This window comes from Erpetoichthys calabaricus, chromosome 4, assembly GCF_900747795.2.
Source record: "Erpetoichthys calabaricus chromosome 4, fErpCal1.3, whole genome shotgun sequence".
Taxonomy (NCBI): domain Eukaryota; kingdom Metazoa; phylum Chordata; class Cladistia; order Polypteriformes; family Polypteridae; genus Erpetoichthys; species Erpetoichthys calabaricus.
The window spans coordinates 12,485,999-12,513,758 of NC_041397.2; the positions used below are offsets into that span (position 1 = coordinate 12,485,999).

At 41.4% G+C, this 27,760-nt stretch overlaps 1 protein-coding gene across 2 annotated transcripts in view; it reads left to right on the forward strand.

Moving 5' to 3' along the window:
- The window catches only part of arhgef7b (Rho guanine nucleotide exchange factor (GEF) 7b), a 252,559-nt gene that overhangs the window by 28,374 nt on the left and 196,425 nt on the right, over nucleotides 1–27,760 (forward strand). The window lies entirely within an intron of this gene.

Here is a 27,760-nt window from a genome sequence, read left to right on the forward strand (position 1 = left end):
AGCTTGGCAGCGATCCTCAACCCGAGGATAAGGCGTCCTTTTGTTTGGGGTTCTTGCGTGCCGTAAGACTAGTTTCTAAACTGTTATTGCGTGGATTATTTTTTTCTATTCCTCGGCTAGGAATATTTACATCCATAATCCTGAGTTAGGTTATTTAAATGCTCATCTGCTAAGACAAATCAAGGTAATCTGCAAACTTGTGTTTTTTTGTAAAACAGCCAGTAAGGATACATACAAGTCATTTTTACGTCCCAGAGAAAGGAGATTCAGCACATTCAGCGCTGCAGGGTTTGTTGTTTCTTTCTTGTTTTGCAATGTGTTGGGTATAATCATGGCTTTGATTTATGGCAGTCCTAATTCTAACCAGGTCCTTGGTCAGAGATTACAGGTTTTAGGTGAGACAACTTATCTTTCGGGTATTGTTTAGCCTATTACACAACTCTAAAAACTGATTGTATTGTTTTACTTTAGTTCCGGAGAGGTTACCTTATGAGTTCTCTTATTTATAGGAATTAGACCAGTAAGCTTAATGTGCATCACAAGTACCTTTTAATGGAAGCAATTATTAAGGAAAAAGACACAACAGCACATGTCAAGAGAAGGTGTATTACCAAATTGTCAGCATAGGTTCAGACAGTGAACGTCATGTTTCGCTAATATGCCTGAATTCTGAGAGGAAACAAAGTATACGATAAGAGAGTTGGTTCTCAAAAGAATTTTGATAAGGTACCACGTGAGAGATTAGTGATCAAACTAAAAGAAGTGAGAATTCAAATCGTTACATGTTGGCGAGTTCAAAATTTTGTCAAAGAGAGGAAGCAAAGGATTATTGTAAGGGATACCTTTTGAGAATGGGGTGATGTTAAAAGTGGTGTCCCTCAGGGATCAGTGCCGGGGCCACTGCTCCTTTATCTACATATACATTAATGATCAGGGCAAAAATATAATCAGTGAGCTGATGAAATTTATAGGTGGTATTAAACTAAATGGAGGAGAAGATAATTATAGACTGTTGTTAGAGAGTTTCTTGAGTAACATATAAGACTTAGGCAGGTTTGTGGTAGTTGAATTGTAATGTATTGTAAGTAAATGCAAAGCATAGTAAGTATAAATGTTAAATTTGAATACACAATGGGAGGTCTGAAACCAGAAACTATATCTTACTAGAAGGGCCTAAGCATCAATAGTGGAATCATCACTATCAATATCCAAGACCTTCAAATTTCAACTATGTTATTTTAGATAATCTTCGTGAAAAAGCTGGACGAGCTTGTTGGGCTGAATGATCCATTCTGGTCTTGAATGCTCTAATATTCTAGTGTGCTAACTTGAATCTTGCCATATAAACAAGTATTATGTTTAGACAAATCAAGTTATTGTCATGTTTCCACGGTACAATACAATGCTTGCTTGGATGTCTTCATAGAATAGTTAACAAAAATGCAATATAAAAAATAAACAACTGTACATATGCAATATTGGTTCTTATGATTGACTGTTTGGCAACCTTATGACTTGTGGGTAGGAAATATCCCTGAATCTGCTGCCGTGGGTGTCGGTGATCTTGTACTGTTTCCTAGAAGAACATAGGAGTAATGAAAGCGACTTTGCAGAATGGCTGGCGTTTTTATTTAAACCGTTTGCCTTCATAAGGCAGCGAGTGTTGTGTATGTCCTGAAAAGGTGAGAGCTGGGTGCTGGTAATGTTCTGTACTGCCTTCACCAACCTCTGCAGTGCTTTACATTCTTGAGCCAAGCAGATGTCATACTAGAGTATTATAGTGCCAGTGTGGATGGACTGCACTGTGCATCTGCAGATGTGGGTGAGAGGAGATGGAGAATTGCTGCTCTCAGACATTTGAGGAAATAGAGACTGGTGAGCCTTTTTGACAAAGAGAAAAAATATGTTGTGTCCACTTTAGTTAATCAAATATGGATGATCCAAGAAATTTAAAGCTGCTAACTGTTTTAACAGCATCCTCTCCAATGTAGACAGCAGTGTGGTCGTCTTCTGCTTTCTGAAGTCTGTGATCAGCATTTAGGTTTTGCTGACATTAAGGCTGAGATTTTGTCCTGAGCCATTGAGTCAGCAGGTAGATCTCTTCTCTGTAAGCTGTTTTATCATTGTTGATAATAAGGCCTATGATGGCGGTGTCACCAACAAATTTAATTATGGAAGCTAACATCTTGTTGTGTATTAAATGGAATTAAATGCAATAGTATATTATTTGCACAGTGTAGTTGTTTGCTGTCAAATATGATCAAGTTTAAGTGGTTGACTTGCACATTTCCCTTTTGGATTTATTATTTCTGCAAATAGAAACTCAAGAATAGAAAATATTGACATAAACTGTACAGTAGGTGTAATGGGTGTTTTCTATCTCCTTTTAAGGCCTTTATCTGTTGGAACTATTTTTGTTGCCTGCAAATAATCAGTTTTCTTTTTATTTAGGCACTGATTTTATGGCATGACAGAAGTGCTTTTAGGTGCTTTATAAAATCCTTATCATTTGCATTTGTAACCAAGGCCATTTCTGTGTGAAACGGTAGCTGCATTAGTTAGGTGACACAACAGCACCTCTCCTTCTCACATGATTAACAAAATCTTCACAGGTACTTGCCAGCTTGCACAGATTGTTTTCTGAATGTTTACTGACTAGCCGTGTCAGAGTTAAGAACAATACCTGCTGAACTTCTGATTGCAGGGCATAACCGAGGGTGATGAAGACAGCACAGGTCACATTAAAGGACCGGACCTTCCACCAGTCCGAATATTTTCATCTTATGCCACTTTAGGCAGGTCATTTAAGAAGCGCTGTCAACTGAGGCATATGCTTTGTTTAAATCTTGCGATCTTCTCTGTGTAAAATCAGTAGGTACATTTACCATGTGCCCTCAGTAACCCGGTTATTCACAGAAATATGGTTTCTAAAATGCCGTAAAAACCCTTACTCCTGTTAGATAAACTGGGTAAGTGGCCTCTGAGAAACCTGGTTAACACAATTAAATTTCTCTGCAAATAATCAGATTTTGTGGCTATGTAAATCCTTAACTAGGGTTACTGTTAAGGATTTTATAGTCTGTGCATGTCTGTTTATACTCTGTCAGTCTGCCCATGTACAGTGGAATTAAAGAGACTACACACCCTTGCCAAAATCTTAGATTTTTGTGTAATAAAAGAAATTAAACCATGATACATCCTGTCAGAACATATTCCACCTTAATTGCACACTTGCAATCTATACAGAGAAGGTGAACAACAAATCAGAAACTGTTTAGTGAAAAAAGAATTAAAAAATCACACAAAAACCTGGTGTCATGAATGTGCAAACCCTTCAATAATCAAGGATGTGGCTGCGTTCAGAATCAACCAATCACAATAAGTCCCTTCTCAAGCAGTAGTTCATATATGGATGTGACATCAATTAAAAGTGGCTCAGATTGAGCACATTTAAAGTTTTGGCTGTTCCTGTAGGGTTATTCTGATTTACTGTTAGTTGCAACAAACTGTGAAAGCCATGGTCTGCAAAGCGCTTTTAAAACAAGAATGGGATCTCAGCATTGAAAGGAGTCAAACGGTACATCCACAACAATGTGGAAAATGTATTATGGTCTGATGAGTCCAAGGTTGAACTATTTGGCCATAATTCCAAAAGGTATGTTTGGTGCAAAAATAACAAAGCACATCATCAAAAGAACACCATAGTCACAGTGAAGCATGGTGGAGGCAGCATCAGGCTTTGGGCTGCTCTTCTTCAGCTGGAACTGTGGCTTTAGTCACAGGGGATGGAATCATGAATAGCTCCAAGTATCAGTCTGTTTGGCACAGACCCTTCAAGCATCTGCTAGGAAGCTGAAGATGAAGTGGAACTTCGCCTTTTAGCATGACAACAATCTAAAGTATACACCAAAATCAACAAAGCAATGGCTTCATCAAAGGGAGATAGATATTCTGGAATGGCCCAGCCAGTGATCAAACCTTAATCCAGTTGAAAATCGGTGGTGTGACCTGAAGAGAGCTGTGCACAGGAGAGATGCCCTTGTAATTTGACAGATCTGGAAATTTTTTGCAAGGAGGAGTGGGCAAAAACTGCCAAGTGCGGATGTGCCAAACTGATAGACTCTTACCCAGAAAGACTGAGTTCTGTAATAAAATCAAAATAAAAAAATAAAGGTGCTTCAACTAAGTATTAGTTTAGGGGGTCTGCACACTAATGGCCACTGGGTTTTTGTGGGATTTTTTTTTCCTTTTTTCACTAAATGGTTTCTAATTTGTTTTCAAATTCTTTGTATAGATTTCAATTTTGCAATAATAGTGGAATAAGTTCTGTCAGGATTTATCTTTATATTAACTAAAATCTGTGATTTTGGAAGGGGTATGTAGACTTTTCAGTCAGTCAATCAGTCATTGTCCAACCCGCTATATCCTAACACAGGGTCACGGAGGTCTGCTGGAGCCAATCCCAGCCAGCACAGGGTGCAAGGCAGGAACAAATCCCAGGCAGGGCACCAGCCCACCGCAGGGCACACCCACACACCAAGCACACACTAGGGACAATTTCGGATCGCCAATGCACCTAACCTGCATGTCTTTGGACTGTGGGAGGAAACCGGAGCACCTGGATGAAACCCACACAGACATGGGGAGAACATGCAAACTCCACACAGGGAGGACCCGGGAAGTGAACCCAGGTCTCCTTACTGCGAGGCAGCAGCGCTGCCACTGTGCCGCCCTAGACTTTTTATATCCACTATATTTGTAGCTTCACACACACTTTCAGCAGCCTCGGGTACAAGAGTCAACAAATTTAAATTTCTAGAGACGAATCATCAGCAGATCACATTATTTCTTCTCTTGTCTGAAATAACCGGTTTCAATATTTAATAAATCACTAAATTTATGTGCATGAGCTTAACATACACTGCTAAACTCAGCGACACAATCTTGACAGCAGTGAGCAGAGGGTAACAGGTTAAAAGTGACTTTTATTACATAGTTGGTAGTACTAGGGTGTTGTACTGTGTTAATATTGTAATCTTTCCAGTTAGCCAATAACAGGTGTCATTTTGCTTAACTTTTCATTACATTACATAGTCTGGTTACTATTTAAAGTAGGCAGTAACTTAATGCATATCTTATTGAAGTAAACATACCTGTGTTGTTGTTATTATTCCAGCTCGCCCACCCAACCCCACGCTGTGTAAGGCAAGAAGCACATGTACTGGTATGACACTTCTTTGTAGGTCTCAGTGACACTGCCAAGCAGAAAAGAGATCTGCAAATAAAGGGTCAGCTCGACTACTACATTTCTTGGATTATAACACCCCTTTCTTCTGATGATCCATTGCCCTAAATCACCTTGAAAGATTAACACAAGTAACAGGCAAATAGAAGATTAAAGCATGAAAAACAGTGATAAAAGTCTTAAGGTGGCAGATCCCTGAAATGGAAAACATTTTACTGTTTTTCAACACCGCATTTAAAGGTGTACCGCTTGATGTGACCATAATGATCTGACTTACACCATAGTGGCTTTATTCACTTTTGTGAGATAATGTGCATCCCACATAAATCAGTCAAGAAGTTCTGGTTCAACAGTGAAATAAATATGCTGTTGGAAAAGAAAAATGTGTTTTTCCTTAAAAATTTTAATTTCAAAGACTTCCAAAAAGCAGTAAATGGAACCAATTTAGAAAACAAAGTAAGAACCAGTGTCTGGGAAAGTAAGCTGATAATGACAGAATGCAAGGTAAATATGCTGCACCCATTGCTGACTTCTCATTTTCAGAGAAAGTAAATGAATCGTATTGCCGGTTTGATGCAATTTACAACATGCAGCAGCAGGCCACACTCACACAACCGGAAAGGTGCGTCCTTCCAGCCTTTATCATTCAGGTGTGTGTGATGTAAGGCAGCATTTCAGGATGCATAACAACAGAAAACAAAACCTTTAGGCCTGTCTTTGTTTTTCTAACAAATATTATTAATCTTTTACAAAAAGTTCCATGTGGCTCATTGACTTAGAAAAAGGAATGTGGTAATTAAACTGTTTAGTTGGTGTAGCCTAAAGCTGATGTCACATTACACCACTTCTAGTCGTGGGGTATTTCAGATTTGCTGACTGCAGTTACTGACTTTGTTGCTGGATCATGTCCATTGAAACAACTGAAAATTGCTTCCAGTGTCCCATTTAGAGATTATGTGCTGACTGTCTGGCACAATTGTGTTCTCCCCTTTTTCTGACAGCCAGCAGTGTTCTGCCTAGCAGAGCCAGTGTTGTACTGACACAATGTGAATGGTTAACGGTTGTGTCGTGTTAATCAGCAGTCTTTGCCCTTTTTTTTTTTCTTTTTTGTCATGTGACGTCAGACGGCTTCTCATCTGTTTGTGAGATCCAAAACAGTTGCATTCTATGCTTTGTACTTCCAGATGAGCATTCATTGGCTACGACTAAAGACAGCTTCAAACCTGTTTCCTTTTATCGGTGCAACTTGTGGGCAATTTAGAATGAGTCAACTGGCTTCTTCTTCTTTTAGCTGCTCTCATTGGATGTTGCCACAGCAGATCATCTTGTTCCATATCTTCCTGTCCTCTACATCTTGCTCTGTCACACCCATCACCTGAATGTCCTCTCTCAGCATATCCATAAACCTTCTCTTAGGCCTTCCTCTTTTCCTCTTGCCTTTCAGCTCTATCCTTAGCATCCTTCTCTCATTATCCCCAGCATCTCTCCTCTGCACATGTCCAAACCAACACAATCTCTTCTCTCTGACTTTGCCTCCCAACCGTCCAATCTGAGCTGACCCTGTAATGTTCTCATTTCTAATCCTGTCCATCCTCATCTTACCCAATGCCAATATTAACATCTTTAACTCTGCCACCTCCAGCTCTGTCTCCTGCTTTCTGGTCAGTGCCACCGTCTCCAACTCATATAACATATCTGGTCTCACTACCGTCCTGTAGACCTTCTTCCCTTTCACTCTTACTGATATCCGTCTGTCACAAATCACTCCTGACACTGTTCTCCACCCCCTCCACCCTGCCTGCACTCTCTTCTTCACTTCTCTTCCACAATCCCCATTACTCATTACTGTTGATCCCAAGTATTTAAAACTCATCCACCTTCGCCAACTATGACACATTATCACGGGATGTGCTGCTGACTACCTCCAACTAAATGTGGCATTACCTGAACTCTTCAGTACTTTAGATAGAGGCTTGATGTAATATGTTTATTAAATCAAAGAATCAAAGACCTTCCCCATTTGGAGGTCTGAGCTTGCTAATAAATGGCTATGCGCGACATGCTTGAAACTAATAATTATTTATGACACAGAAATATTGATGAAATGCATGTACCATTCCATTTCAAAATTTGGATTTTTCAATACTGTACCACACAAACTTACTTTGTGCTAACAAATTGTTCTGCCACGATGAGATGTAAAAAGTTATTGTGCAAATTCTGAGGTCACAACCTTAGTGAATGAATAGCACATGATGTCTAGATGAGGAATCTGTAAAATGGCAGCACCCTAATGAAAAACAAACATGGCGTTGTAGTAACCACCAACACAATGAAAATAAAAAAGGCTTGGTGTCATACCAAATCTAGCAACCATCATAGTATAAATTATTTCAAATGCTTCACAAACCTTGAGAGAAAGTGATCCTAACAGAAGTAAACATTTAAGGTCATAACACAAATGTGTACTAATTTGTTGAATCTTAGCAAATGATCAGATATAATAGGCAGCTTGCTGGTAAGTCCCAAACTTCACCAGGTGCTTTTATTTAAGCTGTCACTGCTAAAGCAGACCTCGGGTGATTCCTGTGGCTGTAGAAAAAACAACATCACCAAACAATAAAACCTAACAGAGAAATGTAAACTTCAAAACTTTCTCTTGCCATCTTCACTTCTTTCTCCTGTCTTTGACAACGTCTTGAGTCATTTTTCAGGTCCCTGTCCTGCCATATTATTTTTCTATTTATCTCAGATCAATCTTATATTTCATCATGGAATAAGAGGAATTTTCCAGGTTTTTTTTTTTAGATTGGCCTAGAGCAGCACAAGTGTAACACACACACACACACACACACACACACACATTCTCCACTTATTATGAGTGCACTATCACTCCTCAGTACTCAACATGGGGATTCACTATCTTTGCCTTGAGTAGACCAGATAGGTGTCTCCTGCACACTGGAGGCCGATACACCTTACCTATTTCTACATACCAAAATGCGTTACAGTAATCCCTTCTCCATCGCGGGGGTTGCGTTCCAGACCCCCCCGCGAAAGGTGAAAATCCGCGAAGTAGAAACCATATGTTTATATGGTTATTTTTATATTGTCATGATTGGGTCACAGATTTGCACAGAAACACAGGAGGTTGTAGAGAGACAGGAACGTTATTCAAACACTGCAAACAAACATTTGTCTCTTTTTCAAAAGTTTAAAACTGTGCTCCATGACAAGACAGAGATGACAGTTCTGTCTCACAATTAAAAGAATGCAAACATATCTTCCTCTTCAAAGGAGTGCGCGTCAGAGAGAGAGAAAAAAAAAGCAACCAGTCAAAAATCAATAGGACTGTTTGGCTTTTAAGTATGCGAAGCACCGGCCGGACAAAGTAGCTGCGAGGAAGGGAGCAAGCATTTTTCAGCATTTTTTAGAGGAGCGTTCGTATCCTCTAGGCCAGTATGCGAACAGCCCCTCTGCTCACACCCCCTCCGTCAGGATCAGAGAATGTCAGAGCAAGAGAGAGAGAGGAAAGCAAGCAATCAAAAATCAATACGTGCTGTTTGATCTTTTAAGTACGCGAAGCACCATGCAGGAAGCATATCGCTTGCAAAGCAGCCACGTGTAAGCCCAGCAAAGAAGGGAGCACTGTGAAGGTAATCTTTCAGCGTTTTGTGAGGAGCAGCCGTGTCCTCTAGGGGTGCGAACAGCCCCCGTGCTCACAGTATATTTGAGGAGTTTTATTTAATACATAATACGCGTTGTGGTTGGGTAGCTTCTCAGCCATCTGTCAATAGCGTCCCTTGTATGAAATCAACTGGGCAAACCAACTGAGGAAGCGTGTATCAGAAATTAAAAGACCCATTGTCCGCAGAAATCCGCGAACCAGCAAAAAATCCGCAATATATATTTAAATATGCTTACATATAAAATCCGCGATAGAGTGAATCCGTGAAAGTCGAAGTGCGATATAGCGAGGGATTACTGTACTCCCTTCCTGAGGGGGCATCTGTAGCCGCCGAAGTGTAAGGCGAGATCAAGCAAGGGTAAAACGCGTGTCGAAAGAAATCTCTCAGTCCAAAAGTTCGTTTTAAAATTATTTAGTGAAAGTTAGAAGCAAATAATCCACACAAGAATAAAAGAAAAAAATAGTTACACACATAGAAGTAAAAGGCAAAAAAAAGGAAAAATGTATCTTTTCTAAACTTAGCTTTTCTTGAGAAACTTTAGTTATTTCTGTACTTAAAAGTTCTTTACCTCATCTTCTATACTTAAAGGTTCATAATTTCTTCTTCTGTACGCCTTAAGCGTACGGTACAGTACTTAAATAAGCACCGTTTTCTTAGAGTTGTTTCACACACTCAAAAAGCCCGCAGGCCCAAAGGCACGGTCACGGTTTAAAACCGTATGCCTCTACACCTTACACATGGCAAGGCTGTCACTAACTGAAGAATAATGTTTACTCAGAGCTATTAGAAATGGCAAGAATATACCAATAGAATTCTACTTATGGGGGTTTTAGGAACCTCCCATAGATTATGCATTGTCATCTAGTAAAATATTTATGAATCTTATATAACTATGAAAATGGCTCTTACAGCGTCTCTTCTCAGCTGCTAACCTTGTGGAAAAGAAGAGGTAATCTACCCATTTCAGGTGTCTTATATTTACTTTTCTATGTTATCGGTCTCCCAAGATGAGCATATAATAAGAGAGTTTGTGGTGCTGCACATTTTAAATAAATAACTGGAACTCCCAGAGCATGCAGGTTGATTGCATGGAAGATCATGCATTCACTGCTGCGGATCAGTCAAGTGCTTCATTCACACCTCGGAACACTTGATTGTAGCAGTCAGTAAAAAGAAGGGAACCTGGGCCGGAAATTGGATAAATGAAAAAAAAGTTGAGGGTTTAAAAGGACAACAGTGAGAACAATGGAAAGAACAGGAGGTTCAAATGAAACTGAAAGGAAAGAGAAAGATGGCCAAATCGCAGCGGTGCAGGTGCTGTAGGAGAGTAGGCAGGCAGTCGGGAAAGTGAACCCTGGAAGACAAGTGTGTGGCTGATGCTTGAGGTGGGGCTGAAGGATCTCTTCTGCTGAGCACTTTGAGAAGCAGGAGCAACCAAGCACTCTGAGTGGGCTCCCGCCGAAGACCAATGGAGAAAAGGAGCATGGCTTAGTGTGGTACAACGCAACTACTGAGAGAGTAGCATGTGGGGACCCGAACAGGATTTGAAGGTTGACTGTGCCTGTCAGAAGAACATCTCCTCTTGCTTCAGAGTTCCAGGGTTGATTGTTTTTAAGCCCCACTGATTATCTGTTTTAAGTGAATTATTTATTTGTTGAGTGAAGAGCACTGTGCTATTTTGCACTTTATTTTGTAAATAAAAGCACTTAAAGCAGTTTACACATTCTCTTGCTGATTGTGTGTGTCCTCATTTGCCCGGCTCATTCTTTGGTTTTGTTATTGATGGGTCCAGGTTCAAGCTGCGAGGCAGGCCAAAGCTTGACAGTGCAGACAAATATAATAGTTGTAAATGAAAGGCAACATTTACAAGGATGCTTGAATAACATCACAAGGCTCATACAGAAACAAATGAAAAATCATAAATGAGTTCAAAATCTGAATGTAATGCTGTGTTGCTTCATCCAAAGGCATCACACCAGGCAGATAAAAAGGAAGATACTTTAAACAATGATATGAAAACCAAAGGACCATGCCAGCTTATCAGCAGCTCTAATCAAGGTATTTTCAATTAAAGTAGTGAGTCTTCAGCCTGGATTTAAACACTGAGACCTACAAGGGCATCATCCTTTGTTCAAACTTGGCATATCATTCTGTAGCTTAGTGGTCCTGTAGCTAAAGGCTCAGCAGATTTTATTTATTCTTAGAATTTTTAGAAGGACAGCACTTTGAGATTACAGTGTTTGTTCTGGAATGTACTCAGTGGTTCTTTCTGTTACGTAAATTTGGGCCAGAGCCATTAAGTCTTTGTATATAAGAAGAATGATTTTGAAATCATCTTAAACCTGTCTGGAAACAAGTATAAAAACCTGAGAATAGAAGTCATATGTGGCTCTACTTTCTGGTTCTTGTAACAAGGGGGGCTTCGCCCCCTGCTCGCTTCGCTCGCCTACCCCCGGCGTTTTGAACCCGTGCCCGCTGGGCAGCTACGTGTCCGGATGACGCACGTTTAATACGGAGCGTTTGCCCGTATCATTCTGGAGTCCTCCACCGGTAATACAGAGCTTCGTCCGTACTATTACGTGGTGCATTGTGGACTACTGCGGACCCCGTAGTTTTTCCTCGTTTCAGTTTTTATCTGTGGTCAGTTGAGCTCATGTTTTTCAAGCTTTTGAAATTATGTCTTCATTATCTGTAACTTGCTGTCCATGTGCGTGGTCCCCTTGTTCAACCTGTTTATGACGTTTTACTTTCCTTTCTACTCTGTCTTTAATTTCTGACCGTGCTTTATTCTGGTTTTGTTTCAATGACACTTGGTCCGTGGTGATTATATGTAAAGGAGGCAGTCTAATTTTCCCCTTTTGACAACAACGTGTAAATTCATTATTTGTATTGCCAGTTGTTTCTTCTGGGAAGTTAAGTGAATGACAATGATTGCAAATAACATTCATTAATCCCAATGAATTTTCCTCAATAGTGGACTCATTATTGAAGGCGTTGTCAGCCAACTGTCTGACACGCGAGCTCTTTCGGTTTGTAATCGTGCTTCTTTCGATGCAGCATTTTGACCCGCCGCGCTGAATGCGTCTACGTTCATTGTGTCTGTCCATTTGGGCACGTCTCTGTAACGGTGTCACTTGTGCTTTCCTTTTTTCGATCCTTGACATTTTCTCTCCCGGTGTTTCAGAAGCGCGTTTATGCGCCGTCGTCTATTTTCTTGTTTCTTTCGTGTACGGTGTGTTTGTTCCCGTTATCCTTTCCGAATCGTTTTTGTACCCGTGAGCGTGTATTCATGACTTGTTTCTTTCTCAGCATGCGAAATATGGATAAGTAATAAGGATGATCGCACTCACTGTTAATATGGAGCCTTTTCTGCAGTTGAACGGTTAATAGTGCTTTATTGAAAGGACATCCACCTATGCTGACACCTATGCCGACACCTATGCTGCCTAGTGTGAAGGTGCTGACGTTCACTTTCGAATATGTGGCTTTGGGTGTCACTTCTTATGGATGTGTGGGGGGATTGTTGTTGCGCGAGCGTTTTGTTTCTTTTTGTGTTCCTGTGTCTTGTTTGAATCCCCCTCTTTGTGTGTGTCCTCATTTTTGTGACTCCTTTCTGTATGTGCTCACTCCTGTTTTCTGTGCTCTTGTCGGACTCTTTTGCGCCTGCGTCTCTCGCGGCCCCTCATCCGCCTCTCTCCCCCTCTTTGTGTGTGTCCCATCCCTTGCTTGTAGGGGTCTGTGGGGTGGTTTTGTGTTCTTTTTTTGGTCTTTCCATGGGCTTGTTGTATCCCCCTCTTGGTGGTGTGTCCCGTCCCGTCCCGCTCCCGTGCCTGTAGGGTGGCGGGGGTATGGTCGTAGCCTTGCTATTGTGCGCTCGTCTGTTCTTTTTTTTTGGTGTGTTTAGTTTCGTGTGCAATGTGTTTCGTGCTTTTCCCTCGTTTGAGTACTCTTTAATGTTTTTTTTTCCTTATTTTGGTGCTTGTTGAGCCTCATTTTTTGTGACTCCTTTCTGTATGTGCTCACTCCTGTTTTCTGTGCTCTTGTCGGACTCTTTTTGCGCCTGCGTCTCTCGCGGACCCCTCATCCGCCTTTCTCGGGTCCTCAGCCGACTCACGCGGACTGTTTTGTTGCGCCGGCGCAGTACGTCTTTTTGCAGCTACGGCCCATGGCCGGATGTGCCTGCGTCCATCATCCGGTTTAGCATTCTCGGTTAGTAATATGGATATTAATATCCATTCAGCAGCATTCTGAATAAACTGAAAACTATAAATAGGACCATTTTAGCATCTTGGGAATAACACTTTACAGTAACAGAAATAAATGCATGAGTGTATTATCGTGTTATTTATGAGGTTTACCAGGTTTGTGATTTGATTTGGTCTGCTCCTGCACCCTAGTGTTAAGATTAGCACACACACACAGTTCCTTTTTGGACAAAGTCTCGGCAAATGCCAATTCCCAGTCACTCCCACAATATTTCATACCAGTAATGGCACACTGCACGATAACATGAAGTTAATACACTTGACTTGAGCATTCCTAGTTTCCATCCTCTTTCTCTGTACGTTTACCATTCGTTTGCTCAGAGGTTGACGCGCTTGCTGCTTCCTGAGCAGCTCTCCTTTTCTCCACCCTAGCAGCCCGCTTCTTTTCTTCTTTCGTCGGCATCTTGTCATGTTTAAACTGATTTAAGTCAGTGTTTGTGTTGGTTATCTACTTACTGTAGTACATTTTCTTTAAAGTTTTACTTAAGCTGGCACTTAAGTCTTCAATCTGCCTCAAGAATGATTTAAGATATGAAGAGGCAGGGGAAGTGATGGCGAAGGTGGTAGGGATGAGAACGGTGCCTGTACACATCCTGCTGGCCGCTGCCAAGAGTAGATTCTACAATAAAATGAAATAAAAATAAAAAGAGGAATAATCTTGGAGGTCAATCATCACCTTGAAAGCAGATAATAGACGTCATGTAGTATATGTGTACCAAATTTCAGGTCAATAGGTCAAACGGTTGGCGAGCTACAGGTGATTTAAAATCCTGGACAGACAAACGGACTGCCACGGTAGCGTATTATATAAGAAGATAGGATTCCCTTCACACACATAGAGATCCTTGCCAGATAAAGTCTCGAGTGCTGCCAAATGCCAGTCGCACCACAATATTCTGTATAAGATTCTCTACATAGGGACTCACTGTCACCAGCACTAACATGCATGTGGGTGTCCTTGTGACATACATAAAAGCACAGCTCTTTTGGTCATGTAACATTTACAGTAACTAACCAAACAATGTCTTACTTTTACCGCAGTTGTTCTGTTTATTGAGGAACAACTTCAATAGCCTTGATAAACCCGGTGGATATGCTTCCTCTGTTGCCCTTCTGTTGTTTTCTTGCCAGCCGTATTTATACTAAAATACACACATGAGGTTGAGACATGTGACATTGCACACATTTGATTGGCTATCTTGTCCTGATGACAAATGGCTCCGATCAAAGTATTTGATGTTTTAAGTACCTCCATACTTCTTCCTTTCTCAAGCTGTAAAGTAATTCTGTAAATTCCTAGTCCTATGGCACTCGACCATTCCCAGGTCATAAACTAATTTGGGGGGGTGGTGGGGGGGAGAACTATTGAAACAGGTAAATACAACTCGGAGTCCTGCCATGTGCAAAAGTTCGCTGATGACACTGCTATCGTGGGCTGCATCAGGAATGGGCTGGAGGAGGAGTATAGGGACCTAATCAATGACTTTGTTAAATGGTGCGACTCAAACCACCTACACCTGAACACCAGCAAAACCAAAGAGCTGGTGGTGGATTTTAGGAGGCCCAGACCCCTCATAGACCCAGTGATCATCAAAGGTGACTGTGTGCAGATGGTGCAGACCTATAAATATCTGGGAGTGCAGCTGGATGATAAATTAGACTGGACTGCCAATACTGATGCGCTGTGCAAGAAAGGACAGAGCCGGTTATACTACCTTAGAAGGCTGGTGTCCTTCAACATCTGCAATAAGATGCTGCAGATGTTCTATCAGACAGTTGTGGCGAGCGCCCTCTTCTACGCAGTGGTGTGCTGGGGAGGCAGCATTAAGAGGAAAGATGCCTCCGTCTGGACAAACTGGTGAGGAAGGCAAGCTCTATTGTTGCATGAGCTGGACAGTTTAACATCTGTGGCAGAGCGAAGGGCGCTCAGCAGGCTCCTATCAATTATGGAGGAATCCACTGCATCCACTTAATAGTATCATCTCCAGACAGAAGAGCAGCTTCAGCGACAGACTGCTGTCACTGTCCTGCTCCACAGACAGATGAGGAGATCGTTCCTCCCCCAAACTATGCGACTCTTTAATTCCATCGGGGGGGGGGGGGGGGGTAAACGTTAACATTTAACATTATACATAGTTATTGTCTGTTTTTCACCTGCATTATTATCATTCTTTAATATTATTTATTGTATCAGTATGCTGCTGCTGAAGAATGTGAATTTCCCATTGGGATTAATAAAGTATCTATCTATCTATCTATCTATCTATCTATCTATCTATCTATCTATCTATCTATCTATCTATCTATCTATCTATCTATCTATCTATCTATCTATCTATCTATCTATCTAAAGAAATAAATAAATAAATAAATAAATAAATAAATAAATATAATCTTTGATTATATTGCATGTTCATTTCTTGACCCAAAATGTGCTTTGGTGCTGAATGGAGTATAGTTTCACAGTGCCAGTCTAATAAATCTTTAGTCCTCTAAAACTCAATAAACATTACTTTAGACAAAAGTGACTGCAAGCCACAGGTGTATTGTTGAGCTTTGTGAAGTGATGGTTTCATTCAAGTGCAGTGTGTAAGATGTGTGTCAGCGCCCAGTCATTAGAAAGATGCATCCATCCATTATCCAACCCGCTATATCCTGTAAATTCAGTTCATTGTGTTTCGTTTGAGGGCTATAATTACAATTAATATAAACAAACTGCAGATTTTCCAGTCCAGAAACCTATTTGTATGCAATACTATTTGAAAAGGTTCTCATTTTTCTATATATTGGAGAAAGAATGTTTGGTTAATTTGGCAAAGTGTGTGAGAAAAGGTAGATTACTGTTAAATGTGATGTCTAAGTTGTTTTCTGATTCATTCATTATTACATCTGCTGAGTTAAAGGTGACAGGATATTGTTGCTGCCCCTGCTGTTCACATTAACAACTATTCTGTTTTTTTCAGTGTTTAATGACCAGTAATTATCACTCATCCAGTCATTTAACTCATTGACACAGTTAATTAAAGGACACAGTAGGAGAAATCTCATTTTGAGTAAATAGAAGTTATAGCTGAATATCTGCTGCTTCTGAGTAAAAGTGAATATTTTCTAATTTTATCTTCTAGCAATGTCACGTAAAGTGAAAACAGTAATGGTCCTAGCACTGAACCCTCGGGGGCATCATTTTTAATGATCGAGTTGTTTCATCACATGTCTGCATAGACTGAAATCAATTTGATGAGTAATCAGTTTGATACCTGACAGTGTTCACAGTCTGAGCCATCTGAATGCCAGTGTTGGGATATGAAGGAATGGAGCCTACACCAATTGGGCAAATTCTCTCTAATCTTGGGGTGAGATAGACACAGATGTAGAGTTGCACAATATGCCAGTAGTGAAAAAGTACTGAAAAACTAAATTTTTAAAACAGTATGGTACCAACATTTTAGAAATTTTGGTACTGGAAGTAATTAATAGTGTTCAGGGGCCTCATGCACAGTCATTTATTAGTTCAATCTCAACCTCATTCCTGCTGTTGCATCTTCCTGGGTTCACAGGACCACAGGAGGTCAGTTTGGTTTTTGGTGTGATTAGTCAGTTTGGCTTTGGTGTCAAGAAGTGCCAGTGTGCGAGGTATATGAGGCATGTTGAGAAAGTCGCCTTCAAAGGCGGCATGTTTAAAAGCCGAGAGAAGGTGAGAAAGTCACCTCGAAAATAATGAGAGAGTCTGAGAAGCTGAGGAAGTGGCAGTTAACAAATGTGCAGACACGCAAATATAGAGGAAAGATGCTGAAAGAACACCTAGGGTGAGAGATGACAATTTAAAAAAATGTATTCTCTTACCTGTCTTTGATCGGTACCGTGTCTATTACTATACTAAATGGGGACCACTGTATGCATTCATTCAAGGAATGCAGCAAGGCAGGGAGGTCTGCCATTGCGGTGGGTGTTTGTGTGGTGGAGCAGGGAGACTGCTGTGGGGTAAGTGAGTTATCCCTTAATTGCTTCGGTGTCTTTTTGGTGCCAGTCCAAAAACTTTTGATTGACCAGAGTCACTGTACAGAAGACATTATGACAAAATGGGTTTGTTTTTCTGAAGGTAACCACAGAAAGAGATTCTTACCTGTGTGACTGTGATTTTTGATTATATTGCATGTTCATTGTGCATTGGTGCTGAATGGAGTATATTTTCACACTGGCAGTCTAATAAATCTTTGAAGTTTAGTCCTCTAAAACTCAATAAACATTAGTTGAGACAAAAGCAAAAGTAACTGCAAGCCACAGGTGAATTGTTGAGCTTTGTGAAGTGATGGTTTCATTCAAGTGCAGTGTGTAAGATGTGTGGCAGTGCCCAGTTATTAGAAAGATCCATCCATCCATCCATCCATTATCCAACCCGCTATATCTCAACTACAGGGTCACTGGGGTCTGCTGGAGCCAATCCCAGCCAACACAGGGCTCAAGGCAGGAAACAAATCCCGGGCAGGGCGCCAGCCCACCGTAGGGCACACACAAACACACACCAAGCACACACTAGGGACAATTTAGGATCACCAATGCACCTAACCTGCATGTCTTTGGACTGCGGGAGGAAACCGGAGCACATGGAGGAAGCCCACGCAGACACGGGGAAGAACATGCATGAATGATTAAAACTCGCATCTGATTGGTCACTTCATTGAGCTTATAAAGCTTGCGTAAAGCAAACCCTGAACTAACTCCATAATGGAAAGAAAGTGGTAATAACTAAAGCCAATGTGTGTGTTTTTGACCGTTTCTAAATGTTAATAATCACGATTCCTGCAGTTTCATGTGCTGAAATTCTGCTGCCTTGAAGACAAAGTATTTCTAGCCATCTTCTGCTGTTTATCTTTTCAACATGTGTTGATGCCGTGCTTTATCATTAACTTGTGTGAGCCATTTTTATATGTACCGTATATACTTGCGGATAAGTTCTCCCATGGATAAGTCGGGACTTGATTTTATCGTATAATTTCTAGTATTTTATAACGTAGGTCGTATAAGTCGAATGCGGAAAACTCACGCTATTGGTCCAAGAGATTATGATATGCTAACACCCACCTGAGAGTGTAATCACGGAGCATACATCCTTTTTTTTCCAATATGTATTGTGCCTATGTGACCACACGGTAATACCCGAACCATTCTGAAGCGACGTTTGCACTGTTTTCTGTTTTTTTTTATCTCACACCCTCATACATCTTTATCGTAAAGAGTCCAAGAGATTATGATATGCTAACACCCACCTGAGAGAGTAACCACAAAGCACACTGCCTTTTTTTCTATGTGGGTGCGGCAATGCTCTGTATTAGCGTGTGTTCCTTACCCCCCCCCCCCCCCGAACTATTCCGAAGCAACGTTTGCACTGTTTTGTCTTTTTTGTATCTCACACCCTCATACACCTTTATCGTAAGAACATCCCTTATCTACGATGAAGCGTTCGATCAGAAGAAAACATGAAGCTGGTTTTAAATAAAATGTCGTTGAAGTGGCAAAAGAAATTGGTAACTGCGCTGCTGCAACAAAATTCGATGTGTCTGAGAAACTGATGTGAGATTGGAGGAGACAAGAAGATGTAAAAAAAAAAAAAATTACCGTATTTTTTGCACCATAAGACGCACCTGACCATTAGACGCACCTAGGTTTAGAGGAGGAAAACAAGAAAAAAAAATTTTCTGAACCAAATGGTGCACTAATATGTTTAATAAAATATAGCAGAATAATATTTCAACCATGTAAATTCAACAGCGGTATTAAGAAACATCACTGTCATTAACAAATAAGGAGAGACTTTAAGGTTCAAGCACTCTTCTAGTTTTATGGAAACCCCAAGAACTCCTCATCACTAGTGTCAGAATTTATTAAGCTCAGTTGCTCACAATCACTTTGCAGCATCACGTACCTATCATCACACGACATAACCTGTCCAAAGCCACCAGGGGACAAAGCACGTTTGGACTAATGCTCCCTGAAGTTATATCGCCAGTCTAGTCCCATCTATATTTGTAATGCCACAAAGCCCTTCATCTCGTGTTTTGTTGTGGGTTTCCAGTTTGAAAAATGAGAATGCGGTGCAAGCACGGCCCTCGATTCAAAAAATTGCTCTGCATACCTGTTTGTCTCGTCTGACAGTAGCTGAAAGGCAGCTTCAGGAAAGAACAGCCTGAAGTAGTCCAGCGGCTGGTAATCTATCGAGTCCAGAGTCCGACTCAGTGATAATGCGCAAAACATATGCGCTGAGTATTTTGTTTTCTGCACTCGCTTCGCTCCCTCATGAGATGTAGATGCTATCTTGCCTTTGTTTATATTTGTTTAGATTTCGCAACTCAAGCACATGCAAGGATTAGATGCCGAGTCAATGAGTCTAACATTCCTCCAAGCACAGAGGGAATGCCTGTAACGTAACAGTGAGTTTGCCGCCCTCTACCCCTGGATGTCGACTTTTGTCAGGTATTACACATCATGGTCTGTGATGCAATATTCGCTCCATAAGACGCACAGACATTTCCAACCTTCTTTTGGGGAAAAAAAAGTGCGTCTTATGGTGCGAAAAATACGGTAAGTTTTGCATTTTTGAATGGGCATGTAATTCAGGGTCTGATTTTATGATTGATTTTTTTTTTTTTTTTTTATATACGCGAGTTTATATGGTAGTTCTTATTCACGTTTTTCTCCCACATAACTGTGCCTTCTGGAGTAATTTGTCTAGTTGGCAGACGCCTATGAGTCCAGTAGTGACTGTTATTTGGTGCTACCGATGCTGTTAAAACGTTGGTACCATTATGGTTTTAGAACTTTGGTATTGACTGGTACCAAAAGTATTGCTTCTTTTGACATCCCTACTCAGCAACACGGGAGGCAAAGTAGATAAGAGTGAAAACCAAATGAGCTTATGGCTGAATCAAATAATGTGCCAAAGCCAGGGAGGCAACAGAAGAGAAGAAAGCTGGCACTCTTGATGCCAATGAACTTAAGTCAAATAAACTTACAGCTTTCCAAAAATCCTCAACCAGATCAGAAGGTTCTAAGGTGTAATTTAATGGTAGTTGAACAAATTGTTGAGTTGGCTTAGACAATGACTCATTACACGCTAAGGCGGTGGCGCTTCTCTTTTCAATTCACTAGTGCAGAGCAGTGGCTGTCAGGTTCAGACATGTTCCAGCTCTCTGTTGCAGTTATTAAATAATGACAGTTTGTGTGCAGGATGTTTTGTACTAAACCAGGAAAGGCGTACTGCATGATGTTGTTCTAACTGGTCAGGTGGCTGGCTGATGATAATTAGGAGAAAGAGAAAGAGTTTGGATAGGATACTCTTAGCTCTTTGGATGGCTCACCCTCCGTGGCAGTACATGTATTGGTTTACAGCAGGGGTCTCCAACCTTGTTTCCCCCTGAGAGATACTTTTACAAAATGAAAATGGCCGAGAGCTACTCCCTGTTTTCTAATGTTTATTCTCATAGCGTCTTTCAACCCAAACAAACTGAATAAGCTTGTTTTGCCTGAACATTTACAAAATGTTGGTGTCCGCAACTCACATTTTGCATTAAGTCACAAAAAAATATTTAGTTCACTTGCAGGTGCATTTTGTATGTCTGTATGCATTTTGTAGTGTATCTCACACTATTGAATTAAAACATGAATGCTGTCAAAACAAAACAATGCAATTCCAAATCCACAGATATGACTTATTTATTTGTCATTTTGTCACATGTCACTGTGTCACTTTATTCACTGGTCCAGTTGTTTTTTAGTTAGTCAGATGACTGGCACTGCATGGCGTCAACAAGAGAGGCAGTTGTATGGTGGAGTGGAGCCACCGAGGTTCACTCTTATGGAGTCATTTAAATGTTCATCTGTCAGGCTTGTCCTGAATTTTGATTTCATGACATTCATGTCAGACTCACCGAGGTATGGAGACCCAAACAAAGCAGACATTTTCAGCACTATTTGGTGAAGATTCTTCTAGTTATCTGGCTCTACTAAGCTCCAGAAATGCTAAGAATGCTGTTGAGACTTTAACTGTACATTATTTTGAAGGTTTTATAATATATAATATATAAAATCCAATGTCTCTCTGTCTGTATGTCTGTCCGCTTTAAACGAGAGAACTACTTAACGGATTTAGATTGGGTTTTTTTCTATAATTTGCCTGAACATTCCAGTTGATTTTGCGACTTCTCTCATTTCAAATCCAAGATCCACACAACAGGTCGAGGGGAGGGGCCTTCCTCATGCATTTGCCAGCTTTGGGACGTGGTCCTTAACTCTGCTTTGCTAGCGAATGAGAGAACAATTGAATTCAACTTTGTTTGATATTTAAAAGTTTTACTTAGGTCTTAAATGAGTTTGAATCTGGATGTTCTCTTAAGTGTATGCCACATTGAAAAGATAGATTGCAATTCAGATTGTGGATCATGATTTTTTTGTTATAAGGATTGTGATATGATTTTTTGGAAAGATCAGCCACCTGTAATTTGACTAATCAAGTTTTCAAATGTATGTAGTATTCATTAACCCTTTGGCAAGCTACTTGGAAAGGGGTTGCGAGCTACTGGTAGTATACGAGCGACATGTTGGAGACCCTTGGTTTACAGGTATATCCTAAACAATATAGGGTGGTCCAGATCTAACTATGCAATTATTGCATTGCATTGCATTAAAAGTTGAATAGTTAGATCTGGACCACCCTGTGTTTGTATTGTGAGGGGTGGACAGATTGTAAATGCATGAGGTAGTCTGTTGGGCTAATAGCTTTGCAAACCTGGTGGTCCAGGTACTCTGGTAGCCCAGCTTTATATATGCGGTGAAGGGATACATAACTTTTGTACAGCAATGGTAATTTTTTGTAAAGTTTTTTTGGACTTGAGTGCACAGCACTCTGCTACCACTATATTGACATAATCAACATCTTGGAAGACAATATTTAAAAAAAAATGGATTATTTTTTTAAGGATTATGTCATGTTGATGCGTGGTCTTTTTCTGATGTACACAATAATACAGTGTCCTCCATAATGTTTGGGACAGAGACACAATTTTCCTTGATTGAGCCCCCTCTGCCCCCCAGTTTAAAATTCTAAATCAAACAATTTAGATGTGTTCAAAGTGCACATTGTAGACTTTCATTTAATGGGATTTGCACACATTTCAATCACCACATGTAAAATGACAACACATTTTCTATATGGTTCCCCCATTTTGAGGCATCATATTATTTTAGACAATTGGGGTCACAGGTGTTTATGATTCAGGTATGTTTCATTGTTTCATAAAATACCTTGGCCTGCTTCTACCCTTTGCAGTCTATAGTTGTCATTGTTCAACATGATGACAAGAGCTGTGCTAATGAAAGTCAAAGAAGGCATTTTGAGGCTGAATAACGAATAAAACCATTCAAGATATTAGTAAAACCTTAGGATGACCAAAATAAACTGTCTGGAATATCGTGAAGAAGAAAGAACACATTGGTGAGCTCTGTAATCACAAAAGGACTGGTAGACCAAGGAAGACCTCCACTGCCAAAGACAGAAGAATCCTCACTATGGTCAAGAAAAAGACCCCAAACGCCTGTCTGACAGATCAGAAACAGTCTTCAGTGGACCGATGTGGTTGTGTCAGAGACAATGTCGAAGCCAAATCGTCGGAGCAAAAGACGCACCAAAAGGTCTTCACCTGAAATGAAGGGTCTAGGAGTCAGAGGATAGGCAAACAGAGTATTTAGATTTATTGCAATAAACAATAACACGGACTCAACCCAATTCGGCCAAATTGAGCTGAGCCTCGAACAGTCTAAAAACTTCAGTTTTTATTATCATTTCTTATCACTTTCACCTTGCTCAAAACAGCTGTTTCGCTGCTCATTTCTGACTCCCTTTTTCTGTAGCTGGCCTGTCAAATTCTTCCACAATAACCACTATTATCTTTATCTTTTGTTATTGGTCTGTACTTTTCTGCTTCGCTTATTTTCTAGTTGGCCTTGAGTTTACAGATGTTCCCTCTTTCTCCACCCTTGGGCTGTCTTACCTTATCACTTCCCTTCCGTGGTCTTCGAGCTAGTTTATATTGGTGGGTAGAGCTAAGTTTTAACTAAAAAAGAAATATGGTATGTGCCTTTATTTAACCATTCGTTTAGCAAGCCTAACTTGCATTAATATTTGCACTAAAGTTAATGCTATATTCTTTCTATATTTATTTATGTTAATACATGAATGTACTAATTTATTTTGCATAACAACTATCAGCAGAAGACTTCATGAACAGAAATACAGAGGACACACTGGAAGATGAACACCACAAAAACAGGATGGCCAGATTACGGTTTGCAAAAAAGGGCTTAAAAAGAGCCTGCAGAATTCTGGGAAAAGGTCTTGTGGACAGACGAGACAAAGGTGAACCTGCTGTATCAAGAGTGATGGCAAGAGCAAAGTTTAGAGACCCAATAGGAGCTGCCCAAGATCTAAAGCAGACCACCTCATCTCTTAAACATGGTGGTGGAGGTGTTATGACTTGGTCATGTATGGCTGCCACAGGTCCTGGCACACTTCTCTTCATTGATGATGGAACTGCTGACGGCTATCACACAATGAATTCTGAGGGGTATAGAAACGTCTTATCTGCTCAAGTTCCAGTAAATACTTCCAAACTCGTTGGATGGTGCTTCATCCTCCTGAAGATGATCCAAATATACAGCTAAGGAAACACAGGAGTTTTTCAAAGCTAAAAAATGGAAAATTCATGAATGGCCAAGCCAGTTACCCGATTTAAATCCAACTGAGCAGGCCTTTCATATGCTGAAGAAAAAACTTAAGGGGACAAGCTACTGAAACAAGTAGGAGCTGATGATGTCTGAATTAGAGTCTTGGCAGAGCAATACCAGAGAAGATCCTCAGCACCTGATGATGTCTATGAATTGCAGACTTTAAGCAGTCATTGCCTGCAAGGGATATGTGACAAAGTCCTAAATATTATGGCTTTAATACACCTGCCATTGCTGTGTCCCAGACATTATGATCTCCTGAAATGGGGGGCCGTGTAGAAATAGTTTTGTCATTTCTACATGCTGTGACTGAAATGCATGCAAGTCCCCTTCAATGAAAGTCTGATGTGTGTGCTTTAATCACGTCAGAATTGTTTTATTGATCATTTTAAACAATGGAGTAGGTAAATCAAAAAAAAATGCGTCTTTGTTCCGAACATTATGTAGGGCACTTTCTATACATTTGCCTCATGAAACTGTATTCTAACTTAAGTGCTTTCTATAAGTTTAAAAAGATTTCTTGCATGCTTTGGCACTTTACAATGAAGTGTATGGGACATGGAGGAAAAGCTTAAAAACTTAAAAAATGTGTCTATAATTCATTTCAAAACAGCTGTTCAAAACAGAGTATTGACCAGCTATGCACGATAGCTCAGTATCTTCCTCCACAGCATCTTCCTAAAGCAATGTGAGTTCCACAAAGTAGACAGTTTGTAGTGAGTGGGACCACATTACTAAATCCTGTGCTTCAGTTTAGTTTAATTTGGTTTAAAAATGTTTATGTTTGGTGATCCAAGTATTTTCTTCATGTTAAGAGTGAACTGTCACCCCAAGAGGGAGAGCTCATGTATGTTGGGGATTCTTCACAAGTGAGGGCAGAGACGATCATGAGGTCAACCAGGGAATTAGTGCAGAGGTAGACGTTTTGTGATCATTGAGAAGGCAGTTAAGTCCTTGGATTAAGCTTTGGATTTCCTGGTAGGTCTACATCTCCATCATAAATTATTTTCACAACATATTATGAATGACTCTAAGAATAAGAGTGCAAGTACAATTGCAGAGGGTGTTTTTAGTGCAAGGGTTAGGATATCTTAATGGCTGTCCTAAAAGAACTTGGGTCTAGTGGCTGAACATTTGCACTGAATGCGAGGTGTTTGATCTCTGAGATCACAACACTGACACATTGGGTGACTCACTTAACCTGTAAATGCTTACACTGTAGTAAAATGTAAATAAAACAGTTATAGTGACTCATAACCACATTAGGCACCTTGAGGTGGTTTTCTTTATTTGTAGGTAACATATGGTATTGGGTAGAAAATTTTCATTTTTCTTTTTTTTTTTTAAAGAGGCGATACAGTGGTTCAGTAGTTAGCTTCAGTGTCTCACAGTCCCAAATAGATGACTATGATTCTGTCTGTATGTCCTGTTTCTCGTGTGTGTGTGTTTGTGCATATGCACGCTTCTGGCTTTTCTTCAGGTGTCTAAGATTCCTCATACATTAAGAGCATATGTGTTGCCTATGTGATAGATTGTGGGTCTTCGTGACCCCTTGAACCCTCTGACTTGACTCCAGACACCAGGTAAAAGTCCAATAATTATATTTATTCGGACAATACAGTGCACAAAGCACCCTCCACTCCACAATACTCAAATAATAAATCAATATTTCCAATAAACAATACAATAATCCTCCACACTCCCAGACACTTTGCCACCCTTCCTCCCAGCTCAACTCAGTGTACTGGGCTTCCCAGAGTCCTTTTATACACCCTGACCCGGAGGTGTTCCCGTTCAACAGTCCACAGTTCCTTTTCCCTTCCGGGTCAGGGTAAACAGTCCTTTTCTTCAACCCGGGAGCACGTCGTTTCTTCCTGTCACGTGACCGTGACGTACTCCCGGGTTATAGGGCACATGCGAGCATACGAGCCCCCCTACAGTGACGCCTGGTGGCCCCCAAGGTATCCAGCAGGGCTGTGTATAAAAACTACATAGTCCATGAGGCCCTGCTGGAACTCGGGGCATGTCCACGCTGTTGGGAGAGCTCCTCCTGGCGGCCTGGGGGTGAGGGCCGGAGAAAGAAGCCGGCAATCCACCACAATTCCCCCCCCTTAGCGAAGCCAACTGGGGCGAAGCTACCAGCCCCGCGAGGGACGTCCTCCTCCTGGAGAACGCATCATCCGGACCTTGGCTACGTTGTCTACATCCCCCGGCGAACCTTGGGGGAACGGTGTATCTTCTTTCCCACCGCTCCCCTGTCCTCCGGGGACAACTTCGCCACACGTGGCCCGGTTGCCGACAGTTGTAGCACCGCCGACATCCTCCTGGTGGCCTCTCTTCCTGAGACCTGAAACACCTCGGGAATTCGGTCAGCTCCACCTTCTCCTCCGCCAAGGAGGGGTTAACGGCCGCTTTGCTGCTCCCTGCCCGTTTCTTTAATATGTCAGGAGACCCACGTGTTAATTCGGGGATCTCCTGCTTTCTCTGGGGCTTGTGCACAGCATGAGGCTCTCTATGGAGAAGAGAGAGCCTCTTTGCTGTTTGCACGCCCGTTGTCCTATGTATTATAGGAGGCGGCGTCATTAGCACCACATCACTCCGGGTAACAGCACTTTCCAGCTGCCCTGGTTTGATTGGCACTTCCTCCGCCCCTCCAGTAACTAATGACAACTCCCGTATCACTTTATCAGGAGACCCCCGTTTCTCTCTTAGGATCTCCTTTTTAATCTGGGGCTTTTCCACAGTTTGGGTCTCTCTATTAGTAAAAGAGAGCCCTTTTTCTGTCTGAACGCCCTTTGATTTTAAATTAACCCGAGGCGGCGTCTTCAGCCCCACATTGTTCCAAGAGACAGCACTTTTCAGCTGCCCTGGTTCAAGCGGCGCTTCCTCCGCCCCTTCGGTCATCACACCACAATCCCTTGTAGGGCACGCAGTGCTTTGGCACCCGGTACTTATTAAACATGGGCCCGTTTCACACTGCGTCCCTATATTATTATATACGGTACCGTCTTTACTAACCTGTACCGCCAAATCATATAAGACGGGACGCTCACGTCCTAGTCGCCGTAGGTAGTCATCCACCTTCTTTACCGGCGCTTCGGCCGTCGCTCCCAGGTCCCCGACGATCCTCTTGATTTCATTCAGCACCTGAAAAATACTTCGTACGGGCTCGATCAATTTTTTGAGCTCCTGCACGTCTATAAAGTTATTTACTTCAGCCGGAGGCAGGATCACTTCCGCAATCGCCTTACCTGCCAGCCGGGAGCCAATGAGCACGTCCGCTGTCGGCACGTGCTCTGACGGGATTCGCGGAGGCTTCTGGGATTTGGAGTTTTCTTCGTCCGAGGGCCGGGTTGCCTTCTTTGGCAAACTGCTGTCTGTCTTTATTAATTTGTCGACAGATCGATCAGCTACATCCCGGCCCTTTTTACCTTCTTGCGGGTTGAGCGGTGCTTCGCTCGCCTCCCCCTTCCTTTTTGGAAAGTCCAAGTCTGTTTTTTCTTCGGAGAAGGAGCAAACAGCGGGACGTGGACCACCTCCTTCCCAGAAAGCTTTGGGTTGGGTCACGTGTCCCTTGTCGGCTGCCGACATGCGGAAGTCAGTCATCTCTCTCACCGGCTCGAACGAGAGCTTGCCACCGTTTACAGGAGTCTTGTCTGCATCCCGCAGAGCCTCCAGATGATTCTTCCCGAGGTATGTGCAAGGTACAAAGTGAGTTAATTCAAAATTATTTTTAATTATTTCCCCGGCACATACCTCGATGCAGTCTTCCTCCGTAGGCTTCT